Source organism: Manacus candei, unplaced genomic scaffold (genome assembly GCF_025592945.1).
Source record: "Manacus candei isolate 608988 ecotype Guabito, Panama unplaced genomic scaffold, ASM2559294v1 h1tg000064l, whole genome shotgun sequence".
Lineage (NCBI taxonomy): Eukaryota > Metazoa > Chordata > Aves > Passeriformes > Pipridae > Manacus > Manacus candei.
Window position 1 is genome coordinate 684,002 of NW_026138112.1, and position 15,577 is coordinate 699,578.

General features: G+C 43.1%; 1 long non-coding RNA gene across 1 annotated transcript in view; it reads left to right on the forward strand.

Moving 5' to 3' along the window:
- Positions 1 to 242: 242 nt before the first annotated feature.
- The window catches only part of LOC127478958 (uncharacterized), a 160,366-nt gene continuing 145,031 nt past the window's right edge, over positions 243 to 15,577 (forward strand). The window contains exon 1 of the long non-coding RNA XR_007907425.1: positions 243 to 662. This is a non-coding gene — a long non-coding RNA (uncharacterized LOC127478958). The remainder of the gene's footprint in view (positions 663 to 15,577) is intronic.

A 15,577-nucleotide genomic window follows, 5' to 3' on the forward strand; every position in this document is an offset into this window, starting at 1 on the left:
GGAAATGACTGTCACCCTCACGTCCTCCCTGAGGATAGTCCCACATTCTCCTTTTCCAGGGTCCCAGTGCTGTCAGTCAGCAATCCCACCTGGGATTTTCCTTGTATTATACTACATAACCCCCTAAATAACCCTCCTCATGACCCCTCGACTTTGAAAAGAACACACAAATGTGCAGCTTATCTTAAATAAGCCTTGCAGCGTGGAAACCATGAGGTGTACAGACTGGCTTTTCTTAAGCAGAGGACAGGTACTGCAAAATAGTGGAGTAAATCATTGGTCTTTTTATACTAATTGGATTATTTGGGAAGTCTCCTTGAACAAACACGTAAGGCTTTCAGAGCAGGGTCCACAATATCATCGTGGAAGTGTCCAAGGGCAGGTTGGATAAACTTGGAGCAACCCGGTCTAGTGGACGGTGTCCCTGCCCACGGAGGGCGGGTGGAATGGGACGGTCTCTGAGGGCCCTTCCAACACAAACCATTCCATGACTCTCTATGATGCCACGGGGGACACTCCCCTCAGCCCTGCCCATGGTGTCCCTGGCGCTGGAAGGCGCTCCTGGGGGACAGAGGTGACAAGTTACCTGCTGGGGTGGCGGCGGACGCGGAGCTCGGAGCGGGGTCCCCCTGAGGCGCGGAGGGGCACGAGGCTCGGGGGTGGTGAGGCGGCCGCAGGGAGGCGCCCTGAGGGGCGGAGGGGTACGAGGGGCGGTGACGCGGCCCTGGGGCGGTGGGTGAGGGCGGAGGGGGCAGCGCGGGCTCGGCAAAGGCGGCTCCACAAAATCCCTGGATATTCGGCACGGGAAGGGACCCCCAGGCCAGCCCACTGCCCAGGCAGGCGCAGGTGACGCAAGGATGTGTCCAGTTGGGTCGGGGATGTCTCCGCAGAGGGAGAATCCACGCCTTGCCTGCGTGGCCTGTTCCAGGGCTCTGCTGCCCTCAGAGAAGTTCTTCCTCGTGTCGAGGTGAAGCTTCTGGTGTTTTAGTTTATGGCCTTTTGTGTGCGTGTTGGCTGCGAGGTGTGTTACAAATGCACCTGTAACTTCACAAGCACTTTGAAAGTCGCTTTGAAGTCATTTGTGTTACAAGTGACACTGAAACTCTTGGTTGTGCCCTCTCAGAATCAAAATGCAGTTTAATGCTCGTTTCAGTGAAAAGCCAGAAGACTTGATGTGGCATGGTCTAGTAACCACAGCAGTAGTGGATCAAGGGTTGGAATTGATGATCTCAGAGGTCCTCTCCAACCTCTCCACAGAATCCAATTCTATGATTCCGTGACTTGGTTGTCTCCCAAAGCCTGCATTTCCAACATTATGTTTGTTTTTGCTTACAAAGGTGGACAGCGTTCCTCAAAACGCTGTTTTTCTAGTTCAGCAGGTCCATACCTTTCAGGGCACGTGTTTTTATCCCTGATTCCCACCGTATCCTCTGCATCCTGGGATAAAATTGCTCCGGAGCCTTTGGTGGCTCGTGTGGGCTTTGCTCAGTAGGGCAGGACTGGCTTCTCCAGGAAACCTGTGAACATGCACAGTCATAAATATGTTCTTAGTACAGTTGTTTAGTAATAACTTCATTGTTGTTATTGTTGTTTAGTGATAATCCTGGTAGGGTTGTACAGTGACAGGGCAAAGCTCCAAGGGGCTCAGTGTCTGTGAGACCTGGGCTAAAAATGAATATTTCCCATGATGAAACATTAAACAGAGGAAAAGCAGGGTAGTGATGAGAAAGCTGGAGGGGTTGGGCAAGCCAGGTGTGACCCAACAAATTTATTTATAGGAGAATTGTTTCACATAACCTTTTTGGCACTTGTTTCACATAACCTTTTTGAATCTTACTTGAAGTAACATCATTCCTTATATCTTAATTACCTGTCATTTCTACTGTAAATGAAGTTTTGGGGGGTGATTATGCATTAACTACAAGGGATTTGTTTCTATAAATACCCTGATAGAAGACTCATTGTTACAATTCTAAGTGGAGCCAGAGTTTCTGTTTTAACAGAACCATTTGTCAATATAGTTTCTAAGGATTTACTCATCCCTGAGGTAAACTGGAAGCAAATTGACTGGTGTTTTGGTTTTTTGGGGGGATTTTTTTTGTTTGTTTGGGTTTTTTACCCATTTTTAATGCATCTGTATTAGGGTTGCAGAGGTAACTGTCTCCACACCTGGCCAACCCCAATGTTCTCATGCAACTTCGAAGTATAGGCAAGGTCTTAGTCTTCCATCCTAAATTTTCACTGTGTACCTGTGCCAGTTATGAAATTAGTCAAAACACATTGTTCTAGAAAGCTGAATGGACCTCCTTTTGATGGAAATGGGAATTCTGGACTGATTTGTAATTTGTAATCCCGAAGTGTAGTGCAAAATTTTTTAAGGAAGGAGGAAAAAATGTTCAAAGCTGAAAACTCATGTTTCTTGTGGTTTCCCAAACAGTTGTGGCTTCATTATCAGCTGTTTGTTAGTTAAAGAGAGTTGTTAAAAAAGAAAACAAAACTTCTATGTGGGAACTGTTGCTCTTTTGCTTTAACATTTGGAAAATATTCCTCGATATTATATTGAGAAATGTTGTATTTCTTCAGTGTTAATAAGTTGTTTGAATTTAGAGGCTCCAGATATGTCAGCTGAAATCCATTCAGATCCTGAGTCAGACACAGATGCAATATGTCAGTGGCTTTAAAAAAGGTTTAAAGACAGTGTAAGTGGGCTTTTCTCTAACTAATATTCCTAGTTCATTCTTAAGGTGGGAAAATCAGGTAAATAAGTACTTTAGCATGGTATGAACAGTGCTAAGAACAGCCCTTGTTCAGGTCCTGGCTGCTCCCACTGGGAATCATTCCCAACAAGATGATAACACGAATCAAGGCCTGGCTGGCACCTGTGGACTAAGAACACCCTGTGTGTCGATGGGGAGGTGCCTGGTGGTTTTAGCTTAGTCTGTGAACTTAGTCTTAGTCTAGACCATGGTGGATCCCTGCTGGAAGAGCTTGGCATGGGCTGGTGCCACGTGGTTCCTGCTGCCAGCCCTGGGGCTGTCACCTCATCCAGAGGCAGGGCTTTATCCCAGTCCTACCCCATATCTCCTGCTCATCCAGAGGCAGGGCTTTATCCCAGTCCTACCCCATATCTCCTGCTCATCCAGAGGCAGGGCTTTATCCCAGTCCTACCCCATATCTCCTGCTCATCCAGAGGCAGGGCTTTATCCCAGTCCTATCCCATATCTCCTGCTCATCCAGAGGCAGAGCTTTATCCCAGTCCTACCCCATATCTCCTGCTCATCCAGAGGCAGGGCTTTATCCCAGTCCTACCCCATATCTCCTGCTCATCCAGAGGCAGAGCTTTATCCCAGTCTAACCCCATATCTCCTGCTCATCCAGAGGCAGGGCTTTATCCCAGTCTAACCCCATATCTCCTGCTCATCCAGAGGCAGAGCTTTATCCCAGTCCTATCCCATATCTCCTGCTCATCCAGAGGCAGAGCTTTATCCCAGTCTTACCCCATATCTCCTGCTCATCCAGAGGCAGGGCTTTATCCCAGTCCTACCCCATATCTCCTGCCCCAAATGCCTCAGAATAGAATAGGCCCTGTGTGCTCCTGAGCAGCCACAGTGCCCTACAGAGACTCACATGTTCTCCTGATTATCCAGCACACTTAAACTTTTTGAGTTATAAGGGTGACCCCAGCCAGTTGGCTGAAAAAATACATTTGACATCATTGAAAATGTATGCTGCTGCTGAAGCATGGATTTTAATTTGAGGAAAACGTCGGCCGTAATCTAGCATACATTAAAAAATATATCTTTTTATTTCCATATGGGTCACGTTAAGGAAAATATTAAAAAGAAAAAAAAAAAAGCCAACCCCTATTATATGAAGTCTCATTAAAGCAGCCTGGAAAAGTTTAGCCAATTTACAGGCTATACATCTTAATCTCCCCAAATTACAGGAACGATAGGAAAACGGGTGGTTGAGAGGGAAAGCGGGCCCAGCAGAACCTGGCTGAGGGCCAAACAATGGATCAAGTAGCCCTTGCTTTCACTTGACTGCTACCCCTTGTTATTTAAAGAAAAGAAAGGATTTTCAAAGAAAGGCCTGGAAACAGCAAGGCATGGGATGTACTTCCTTCTCCGGATGGAAACTAAGACCCAAAGCTTGGCTATTTTAACCTGGTGCTTTGCCCCAGCTCTCCAGTGCCTGGAGAGAGATTTCTGAGAACTCCTGAGAGGAAACAAAGCATCTGCAACTCTGTTCTTTCTATTCCAGGGTAAAATGGGAACAGGGGAGGCAGTGTGGCACATTGGGAGGATGGCACCCATGGATATCTTCCTTGTAGCTCAGGGAGAGAACGGAATAGCTGCACATTTTCTGCTTGTTTGACTTTTTGGCTACACATTCATGAACTGTTTTGTTTTTTTTCTTCTGTGGTTGTTAGCAGGAAGGTGGTTTAAGTACTGATTGTACCATCTTGGATGGTGTCTGCAGGTAAAAGGGTGGAATGGGTGTGGAGGTGCTAAAGGATGCAGAGGCAAAAGGCAGGAAGCAGTGAGGTATGGAATGGCAGAGAGGTCATTTGTCATCACTAAATTCAGTGCTGTGTGTGTGTAAAACTGTCCAGTCACTGCTTTTGCTGCTGTTGCCCTGTGTTACAGAGCTTTACTCCAAACACAGAGGGGTCTGTAAAGGGAGTGTGGAGAAGTTGGGCATAAAGATTGCTGCCCCATGCACTGATCTGAGAGACCAGACACTGCAGAAAGCAATCAAAGGAGGTGAAGCTCCAGATGTGAATTAGTGGATGTGTTAAGAGCCAGCAAAACCAAACCTGCTTAGCAGAAAGAGGAGGAGAGAAGCTACAAGATCTTAAGTGTTTGCAAATCATCCTGCTCTCAGCTCAAACCAAGGCTGGCCTAGTGCTTGCATCTGTGAAGAGAGTGGGGTATAACTGCTGCAAAGGTACTGTTGGTCAGAAAAAGACACGCTGTTTCTGTAGGATTTTCAGTGAATAAGAACTTGCCAGTGCAGCTCAGACCAGAGCTGTACGTCAGAAACCAGCGGTGCTTCCCCCTGTGGGTAGGATTGTAGCTGACCAACCGTATCTCCTGTTTCCGTGGTACCTAAAAAGCAAAGTGGCAAGCTGGCTGGCTACCTGGGGAGATGGAGGTGCTCGCTGTTCGCCTCCCTGATGGATGTGTCTGTGCCCACATGAACCTGCTGTGCATTTATGTATTTATCAGGCAAATTATAGATGATTGACAAAGCAGTTCTAGACTTTTTTGAGAAGACTTTATCTCACTGAACCATCTGTTTCATGCTTTTAGATCAGGGTATCTACTGCAGGGGGAGTTGCTGGGGGTAAGTTTTTTTTCCTGTGCTCTGGTAGGGACACTGTGATATTCCATGGGCTGGAGCTTGAAATTTGCTGTTCCTGCTCTCCTATTCCTCAAGCCCTCTGGCCAGGGATTGCCCCATCACTACTGTAACAACCAAAGGGAGGGGTTACAGTGTTTCTGTGGCCAGCTCTGGCTTGTTGGAGGAGTTTCCTGCCGACTTGTTTGCTCCAGGAAACCCGGAGCTTGCTGGCAAAGGGGCTGCACAGCCGGCTTTCTCCTGGATTTGGGAGTGATTTTTGCATGTGTGTACCACCGTGTTTGCCATGCCCTGCCTATTCCTTCTTTTGCATAAGCACTTGGAAACATTTCCCCTCGGGGGCTGAGGCATTTTGTGTGCCTTCCACGTGAAACGGGTGCATGTGGGAATGTTAATATGGGCGTGTCTTGGAGGCAAGTTCATTAACACAGCCAGAGATAATGGCCCTGGCAATATTTTGAAGCATCCTGTTCCATTAAATGATAGACTTTGTGGAGACAAAGAGATTAGGGAGAGCAAGGGAGATTATTTCACGGAGCAAAAATATCACTGTAATTTGCTGGTCTTAAAAACTTTGCAGAATTCGGTGGGAAAAAATTAGAGGCCTTAAATATGCTGAAGTTCCTACAGTTGGACTTGATGACTGACTCGCTCCACCTTCCCAGTTAGTGTCCAGGAAAGCACAAAACAACATATGTTTGTACACTCAGATTATTAAAAATATTTCTCAGTGATCAGTGGCATATTTTGAAAAAAAAAACCCAAACAAAAACAATTCTTGGCTTCGTAGAGGTCTGATGGGATAAGTAAATAGTGCATATTTTCTCCTGATTAATTTTATTTTTTCCATCCCTATTTTTGTTCATGGTTTGTCTGCAAACAGACCGTGGAACATCCCAACCACTCAGCATTTATGAATTCCTTTCATCATCTTAAATGCAAATACTTCAGGGCAGGGCCAGGACTTCTTATGTGTTCCTACCATGCTTTAATACAGCAGTGTCTCAGTCTGGATTGCATTTGGTTCTCTGGGCAATGCTTTTCCTGTGTACAGTAATTTATTTTCAGTAGAGAATTTTGGGCCACTTTACCTGTTCCTCATGTACTTCATCCTCTCACAATTTCTTTGTTGGAGTAAATGTCTAAAATTTTCCCAGCATTTCCACTGGATTTTCATGACTTCCCTCCAGCTGCTCCAGCTGTTCATATTCCCATTACACAGCTCTGCTGTGGGCTCAGTGCCTCTCCTTTGAACCAGCTCCTAACACCTCTCAGGGAGGGTACAGACGTCAGAGATTCCTACTGCTTTAATTTGCTTTTAATAGTTCTTTTTACTTCCCATTTCCATTCCTCCAAATGTGCCTCAGGTAGCTGACAGATGCATAAATCTTGTCAAGGTCTTCTGGCAGAAGGAGTAAATATACTTATTAATTAATTAACATCTTCACTGAAAAGCATCACCTCTGTGATGTATTTCTGTGAGCTGATCATGACACCATCTTCCATGTGTTTTCTTCTGTCTTAACTTCCTTTTGCTGTTTTATTGTGTTGTTTTTTTTTTTTTTTCTTTTCTTTTATTATCTTTTAAAGAGCATTTTTAGACAGCCTACAATTGAGTGGCTAAATGGTTGAGAGACATGCTAGGGAGTAGAAAGTCTCTGAAATTCCCCCTGAAACACTCCAAGCCCATTCTCAGACACAGAGCTTCTGGGATGCAGCCTTCCTGCTCTGGGATTTGGCTGAGGTGGTCACCAATCCAGAGCTTCCCTTGTCACCTTGGGAATCCCAGTGAATGCAGGTGTGTGAGCTGGCTGATGGCATTGCCATTTCCAGAATAAAGCTGCATATAGGCTTCCTGAACTCTCCCTGGTGTTTTCTGCAACTCTCAGATGGCACAATTACCTTCTGGTAATTATGACTGATATCACTGACATTTACCCTCTCTGATATTTGAGTGCCTTGTGCACTAGAGCTTGAGGTGGGAAGTTCAGGTGGTACTTCCCTTATCTGTGCTGGCCCCAAAGATTCCTTAGAAAGTGCATTTTACAAATAGACCATAATGGATGAAATGCTGATCATTCCTAAAAATCAATGACAGCTGGATAGCTGTCACACTGGTTTTTGAAAGGTTCTAGCCATGAGTCAGATTAAGGGAGAACCAGGACAGTGCTGTCTGCACAACATTTGGAATTCAGAGGAACTGAGGAAATAGTATGGGAACAGAAGTGATGTCACTTGTGGCTTCTGTTAGCCTTTGAACCTGCTTCTGGGATCTGCACATAGACATTCAAAAAAACATTAAAGGATTCCTTAAAAAAAAATCTTTTACTTAGAGGAATGTGGAAGAGCAGTAGCTCAAGTTAGTATTTATTTTATGGAATTCTCGGGAGTCAAATCCAACCTACAGAAGGTAAAGCACAGCCACAGGAACAGGAATGTGATGGAAGAGGAAGGAAGCACACCCCCCCCACACTGGATGGTGTTGCATTGGTGGTTGTACATAGCAGGTTTGAAGGAATGGATTCAAGCCTGGGACTTGGGAAGCACAGTGTCTGATCCAGCTCCACGGATGGCATGGCACAAATCCCATCACTTTTTTACTTTCCGTTCTGCCAGCACTGGAGCAGACACTTCCCAAAGCATCTGGTTGTTCAAAAACAACAAGAGAGAACTCTTACATACTAGTTAGAGTCTTGTTACTTTAAACTCCCCATACTCCTTTTTGGAAGTCACAGGGCCTTTAAAGCTCTTTGGCTGTACTATGGAGCTTTTTCGGTGTGTAGGAATCTTTGAAGAACAGGTGATTGTTAATTGAGCACTAATTGTTAACCTTGTGCAGGTGTTACTTGAGCACTAATTGTTAACCTCATGCAGGTGTTCTTTGTGTGGGAGCAGCAAGGGACTGTAAGAATGCAGAGATGAGCTACACCAAGGAACTTTAGTTTTGTTTCTATTTTTTCATCACTCTAAAGGGAGCCCTTTATTCCAGAGCGTTGGTCCTTACAGGTACAGCTCTCGTGTTTTATTTTACTTGGAGCTCCTGAAATCTTTTCCCTATACTAAACACCACAGCAAGGTATTCCAGGCTACACCTCTACTTTATGATTGTGTGCTTGAGTATTTGGGAAACAAGGACTGTAAAACCTGGTGTGTGAATGTATATAGATGTATGGATATATATTATATGTATAGTATAAATGGGGAAAGTTTGAAGTCTTAGAATTCTTTCTTCTATATGTTATATTTGCTGCTAATTAGGGATAAATACCCTGTACCCTGCATGAAATTCCAGACACTGTTTAATGGGAATCTTGGCTGTTCTCTGCAACTGAAAGTTGAAACCTGCTGTTTGGATGCAGAACCCATTTCTTGGGGCAGCCTTTCCCCAGGGTGGAAAGTTTAAAAAGATTTTGCTGGCTGCCCAGGGCTGGAAGAACTGTCGTGCTCTCCTGAGGCAGCTCTGCCTCTCGTGTGGGAAGGAGGTTCATCCAAGTTCCCCAAGATGGGCCTGTGTCTTTTGGAGTACAGATACAGAAAATATCCCAACGTGGCTGTGCTGACACTGAGGTTGTTCTCCTCCACCAGGGAGATGAATGTAGGTCATCTGGGCACAGCCCAGTAGCCCACTCTGGCAGGAAGGAAACAGGGAACCATTTGCCTGTGATTGTATCTTTACTTCTCCTGTAGAGGTACCACAGGCAAATGGAGGGCGTTTAAGGCTGGTATCTTGATAAGATCTGGTCTAATTTCTGCCCTGCTGCTGTGTGGTTTGCAGCCCTCATGACTTTGCTGCTGGGTGGGGCATTGTGACTGCTGGCAAAGGGGCACAGCTGGGGTGCTGGACCTCTTGGTAGGCTCTGCTGCTGTCTGACAAGGGTGTGCCACGTTCCCTGGGCCCTCTCTCCACAAACTGATCATTCATCAAAATAGAAAGTTTTAAGTGATCCTGACCTTGAGAGGTCTTAGAGCTACTCTTCCCACTTGTGACTGTACCTCCTGACTTGCATTTGGCATCATTACAACCACTCGAAGGCACGTGTGGAACTGAGAGATCTGTATTTGGCTTTTCTGGTCATTATGCTCTTCCCTGCCTGCTTGTCTATCTAACCAGCTCCTCTTTTTAGTCAAGAGAGGGATGAAAGAAGAAAAAAAATCCAGTTCTGAAAAATACTGTGTACTCAGCCCTGAGGAATCCCCTTTGATGCTAAAAATATGATGCAGTGGTTGCGAGAGAAAAGAATTTCCGTATCACGTTTTCAGCTCTTCTGATTTTGAAGAACTTATCTCACCTCTTTTCCCACCAGTCATTATTTATTAAAAATAATTGATATGGTCAACATTAAAACCAGAATTCAAAGCATCTTTCAGTGGACTTCTGCCTTGAACATGTGGGCACTTTTGAAAGTGTGACCCTGTCAATCCATCCCGTGCCCTTCTCTGAAGCTTTTCCTTCTCTAGAACGTGAAGTACTCTAGGGGGAGAAGGTACCACTGTACATGTTTGCACAGTGTCCAGCAATCCCAGACTCACCCTCAGAGCTCTGGAAGCTGCTGGCATGTTGCTGTACATCCCTCTTGGGAACTGAACCTTTCCCAGACCTCGCAGGCAAGTTTGTGCAGAGCAAACGTGCCCTTGGACACCGTTCCCCTCCGAAGCCCTGGACAGCCCTTGCAGTGTCCCCAGACTGGCAGGGCTTCTGGGACCAGTGTGGAATGGAGACAAAGGCAGGGAACAACAGAACCACCTTAGCTAGTGCTGCAGGAAAGCAGGTAGGGAATGTCTTTGTGCTGTGCTAGTGCTGGGAAGTTGGCACAAGGAGTCAGGCACACAGCTCCTGGCAGCTCCTGGAAAGCAAGAAGAATGAGTTTGCTTTCTTCCTTCCCTTCTTCTCTTTTTTTGTCAAAGTTTAAGTTGATTCTCCCTTCTACTCTCTTGCCCCCCTTCCCCCTCTGCTCCCTAAGCCTGCTTTTGATTTGGTTTTATTGGCTAGTGAAAGGAATCATTTACTAGTCAAGGGCCAAGCAGTGACAAAGGAATGCAGGTAAATTAGTTTCAGTTCCTATTTCTCCCCGTCTTCCTCCTTTGGAATTTGAGCTTTAGAAAATTAAGTCCTTTTAGCCATACCGCCCCCTCTTTTTTTTTCTAAAAGGATTTCCCCCCCTCTCAACCTCTCTTTCAAGAACTTCGTTTTTGTAACTAAGAAAACCCCCATTAAAGTACCTTAAATGTCAAGGTGTACAACACATTCAATGAAATCCAACTGAAATGCATTTTAAAAAAAAACCCAAACAAACCCAAAAAGCTTTTTGCACGCACCTTAAAAATGCAGAAACAAACTGAGAGTACCATAAAGCTCGTTTTAATGAATAACTATGTACACACTGGCAAGTTTTACATGCACATATATCATGCTTCAAATGCTAAAATATAGTTAAAGTTTAAACATTTTGCAGAAGAAAATATGCAAAAGAACTTGCAGAGAATCAACGTGGAGAAAACTCGTATGTTCAGTCTTTCATCACCGAGTGTTCTTGAAGTATTAAACACTAAACTAATAGCAGTAGCATTCAAACTGTCCTTTTTTCCCTCTTTTTTTGTTTTTTTCCCTTTGCAGTTTGCCTTCTTTCAGACAAAATGCTTCAAATGTACCTGGATATTTCACCAACTGTGCTCTGACACAAAAATCTTTAGAGACTGAGGCCTTCTTTTTACATCTCATCGGTGTTCTTGGTAAATAACATAATCCCAAATGCCCTGTGATCTTAAATAGTACAAGGCACTGTGGCATTAATTGGTAGCTGTTCCTGTTAGTTATTTCCAGGTTCTTAACACAGAAATAAAACCATGTTTTGTCTTCTTTTGTTTTCTAACACAGCAAAAAAGTTGCTTATTCAGTCTTTTCGCTGCCTTCGTAATTAGATACATTTTGTGTTTATGCCTGCACAACACAAACCTGAAATAGAAAAGAACTCAGTTCTGCCTAAACAACAATAAGGTTTTGGACACCAGCTGGAAGAGGCCAGGAAATGTAAGTTAAGTCTGATATTCCCCACTTGCCTCACTCCATTGTGAGTCCGTTTTGTGGGGAAAGCACACAATGATGAGAGAGGTAAGAGCACAGAGTCAGTCCTAACACTGCATTTCCTGGCCTTTGTTGGTTTGTGTCACAGCCTTAAAAAATTGTCTTTAATTTCCTCACAAGGGGGGCAAATACATTTTCCAGAATGGTGTATTATATACAAACATAATTTATCTGTCCAGTCAGAACATCAGCTATCGGGGGAGCAGAACCTGAATTGGAGAAGAATTTCTTAGGGAAATCTCTCCTGTATTTTCCAGCTGTATTTAAGTGAAGCCACTTCAGTTTGTGATTTCCAACTGGTACTTAAATAACTGTGAGGGACCAAAGAATTCCTCCTGCCAGTGGAGCAGAACCTTTCACTAAACACCCGCTAAAGGTGTTTTTCCAAATGATTTCTAGGGTTCGGTGGGAGTCTGCTTGTGCTTGATTTAGAGCCACTGAGCCAGCTTCTTTTCTCCTGGCAGATTTAGGAAGCACAGAACTTGCTGGGAAGTTGTGAGATCAGCTGGAATGAGAGCTGTTGTCTCTTTAGCAGAACAACCCTTAGTTTGGATCCAGGGGCTGTTGTAGCCACTGGAAGTCGTGCACCAGAAATGCAGCTCCTGGCTGTGTCAACACTGAAGGATGGGATGCTTATTCCTTGCTTGGTGTGAAAGGAAAATGTAGATTGTGCTCTCAAAATGATTCAAGTTTGTGTATATTCATAACCACACAACTGACAAATTGTGGAGGCTTTTATCTGCCATGGCTGGGTTTTTTCTGCTTCGTGACTGTGTCAACAGAGACCGAAATACTTTCACATGTGTTTTAACTCTTCACATCCTATACAAGGCAGACACCTCCACTGATTAGATAAATATATTACACAGATATTAAACCCTGTTTAAAGTTCTACAGATTCTTTACAAGCATCACTGCAAGCACAAATGGATGTTTGTGCACTGAGCAGGTTCATACCAAGGGTGTACGATATTTATACAAGTTTCCACTGGAAGACATTATTATTATTAGTAGTATTAGTATTATGCAGCTGTTTGGTATGCTTTGTATAAGCATTTTGAAATACCAAAATGAAAAATATTAATTAATGCCTATTAAAATATTTTCTTTAAGTACATACAGGGGAGAAAACATCAGAAACATCGAAATCGCAAAATATTCAAGTGACTTAAGAATTCCTGAGCCTGGTATTCTCTTTGCCATTGGAAATAAATATATGTGTGCCAGTAATCTAAAACCTTAACAGTCAGTCATATTTCCTGCTGCAGTGAACTTTTATCTAGTTTTCCCTGAAATGTTTGCTTGGGAAGGAAGTGTTTACACAAGGTTAAGAAAAACAGTGAAGGCAATAACAGCGAAATTATAAAACAAACAGCAAAAACTGTGTGATGTGTCGGCTCAAATGTGTATTAATTATACATCTTAAAATGTAATAACACGTAACAAATGTATAACCACATTATAATTGAAGTCTTTCTGCCTCTACAGCAATTTTTACCAGATAAACAAAAGACTTGGGATCAACAGATCTTCACGTCTCAAAAATACACTGATCAGTTTTGTGGTTCGTCCCCCCCGAGGCACTTTGCATAAACTGGATCCTTATAGTCTACCACACTTTAGATCTATTTATTACTCAGGAAAACAACTGAATTTCACAGCCTTGAGCCCCAGCTGAAACAGGCAGTTCTGTATTGAAAGTATTTAGGTCGGTGTGTGACTCCTGGGTTTTTACTCGGTGCATTTTAAAAACGATTCTATACAAATAGGACGGATTTTACTTTGCGTGGCGAAAGCTTTCGCCGCTCGAGTGCCATCCTGTTAAACATGAGAGTGAGTTTAAAACATCTACGGGAAGTCTGTAGCGATGAGGGGAAAAAACCCGAGCGGTTTTTTGGGGCTCTTTGCGCTAATTCGGCTGCTCCGCCGCGTCCCGGCGCCTCCAGGGGCCGCTGTGACACCACGAACCCGGGAGGGCTCCAACTTCGGGATCCTTTTCGCCTTCAGATGTTCCAAACCAGGATTCCAGCAAAGGAAATGAAAAAGGGAAACTAAACGAGCTTTTATTCCTCCCCCCCCCGCCGCCCTTTCTCTCTCTCTGGTTTCTATTTGTAAGACTTTATTTCTACAACAAGCACAAACCACTAGAAAGGCACAAAACAAAATATGAATTTTTCCTTCTTTTCCTTTTCTTTTCTTTTTTTTTTTTTTCACTGTAAACCTCTGTAAAAACAATGAAAAAAATTCTGGACTATATTAGATGGTATGTTTCTTGTTTCTTTTTTTTATTATTATTCTTTCTCCCCCCCCCCTTTTTTTTTCCCCTTTTTTCTCCCCTTTTTTTTTTCTCCCCCATTTTTTCCCTTTTTTGTTGTGTTCACTGAGCTGTTTGCACTTTAATTTTGGAGGAGGAGGAAAAGAGGAAATAATGCTTTGTAGAAATACACAGTAATTACCAGCTGGACTAAACTAGAGGCAGGGACTGATGGCATGAAATGGTTACTTTTTATGTCAAAATACTTCCAAGCAGGGCAGAAAGTTGTACTGGATTTGGTAGTAAGAAATCTATCAGAAATTATAGACTTCTAAAGAAGGAAAGAGCATGTAATATTCAAAAGAAAAATGACATTTGTTTTATGATAAAGATTTAATTTTAAGCCTCCATCAAACATTATCTTAGATTCTGAAAACAAATAATAAATTATATAAAAGAACTATAGTTGATGGATACATTTAATTAGAGTTTATTTACCGTGGGCTGTATAAACACTTTTGTTTCTATAAGGGGGAGGATTTGTATCTGCAAGTTCTGTCTCGAACATTTCAAGTTAAAAACAAATGTTTTAAGAAAAGGGACTAACATAAAACAGCCCAGTGTTGGCTTTTGTGTCTTTGTAAATGTCTGTGGCGGTTTCTTCTTGTCTGAGGGGAAAGAGCCATTCATTAAATTAAAAGTGAACCAGTTAAACTGGACCTTTCATTGAAGAAAGTCTCCCAGTGATCCGTGCTTTATTTGGTGGATTGTCTTACAACACAAATAAACCGAGGGGTTTTTTATCTGGGGATCTAAAAATACTAGAAAGAAAGGAAATCCAAAGCAAGGCAGAAAATACTAGGAAATAATTTCCTATTAAACAGACCCTCTGCCTCCATATATCTCAAATCATGAAAGTACACAAGAGAGAAGGGCTCCTATTCCTTTTCTCTCGGGTTAAAAGGCAGTGACAGAGGAAATGGAATTCAAAGGTACCGTCAGTGTTTGCAGTGTTCAAAAATAGACAGAAAGGAACATACACTGAAAATGCACCATGGCTGCTCTGCCAGCAAACTGCTGAATGCAGCTGATGGTGCTGCCTCCAAACCCCATTGCAGTAGGACCCTCTGTGCACAAATGTACTTACAAATGCAGAGATATTCAGGGCAGAGTCAAAATATAGATATTTTTTTTTCCCTAGCAAAATTCTTGGGCATTTTTTTAGATGCCTGTTTTGGCTGACTTAAAACAAATTCACACTTGACATTCTCTTTTTCTTTTCCAATCTTATGCATGGCTTTACCAACCCTGCTTAGGGACATTGTGTGATAACAGGCAACAAAGAAACCAGTATAGTTTGGAAGAGCAATTACTGTGAAAAATGCAAGATAGTTTAAGAAGTATTTTTTCCTTGGTTTGTTTTTTTTTTTCTGCTGCAATTGAAATCTTGGTGGTTTTATAAATTATTTTATTTTCTTTTATTTTTGTGAGACATTTGCATGGAGTATTTTCAAGATTAAACTTTTTTATCCTTGTGTGGCTAACGAAAACTGAGCAGAGTGAGGTACTCTGAGGTGCAGGGCCGAGATTCAGGATAAAACGGAGTCTTGTACACTGAAATTGCAGGATTAAATTTTGGAAGGCTACTGGTGTGGTTTGACATAATTTGTGTTTCTGGATGGTGAAACTCAGATACTCTAAAGGACTCCAAAAAGTCCTGACAAGTTTGTTGATGCTCGTGCTGTCGAGCACCCAAAAGGCACTAATTCTTCTACACGTTCTGTACAGGCACCTACATTTATGTGCATGCACTTCCACAAATTTTATCTTCTGTCAGCACTAAAAATAGCTTTGCCTTTTATCTTTGCTGTATTTAT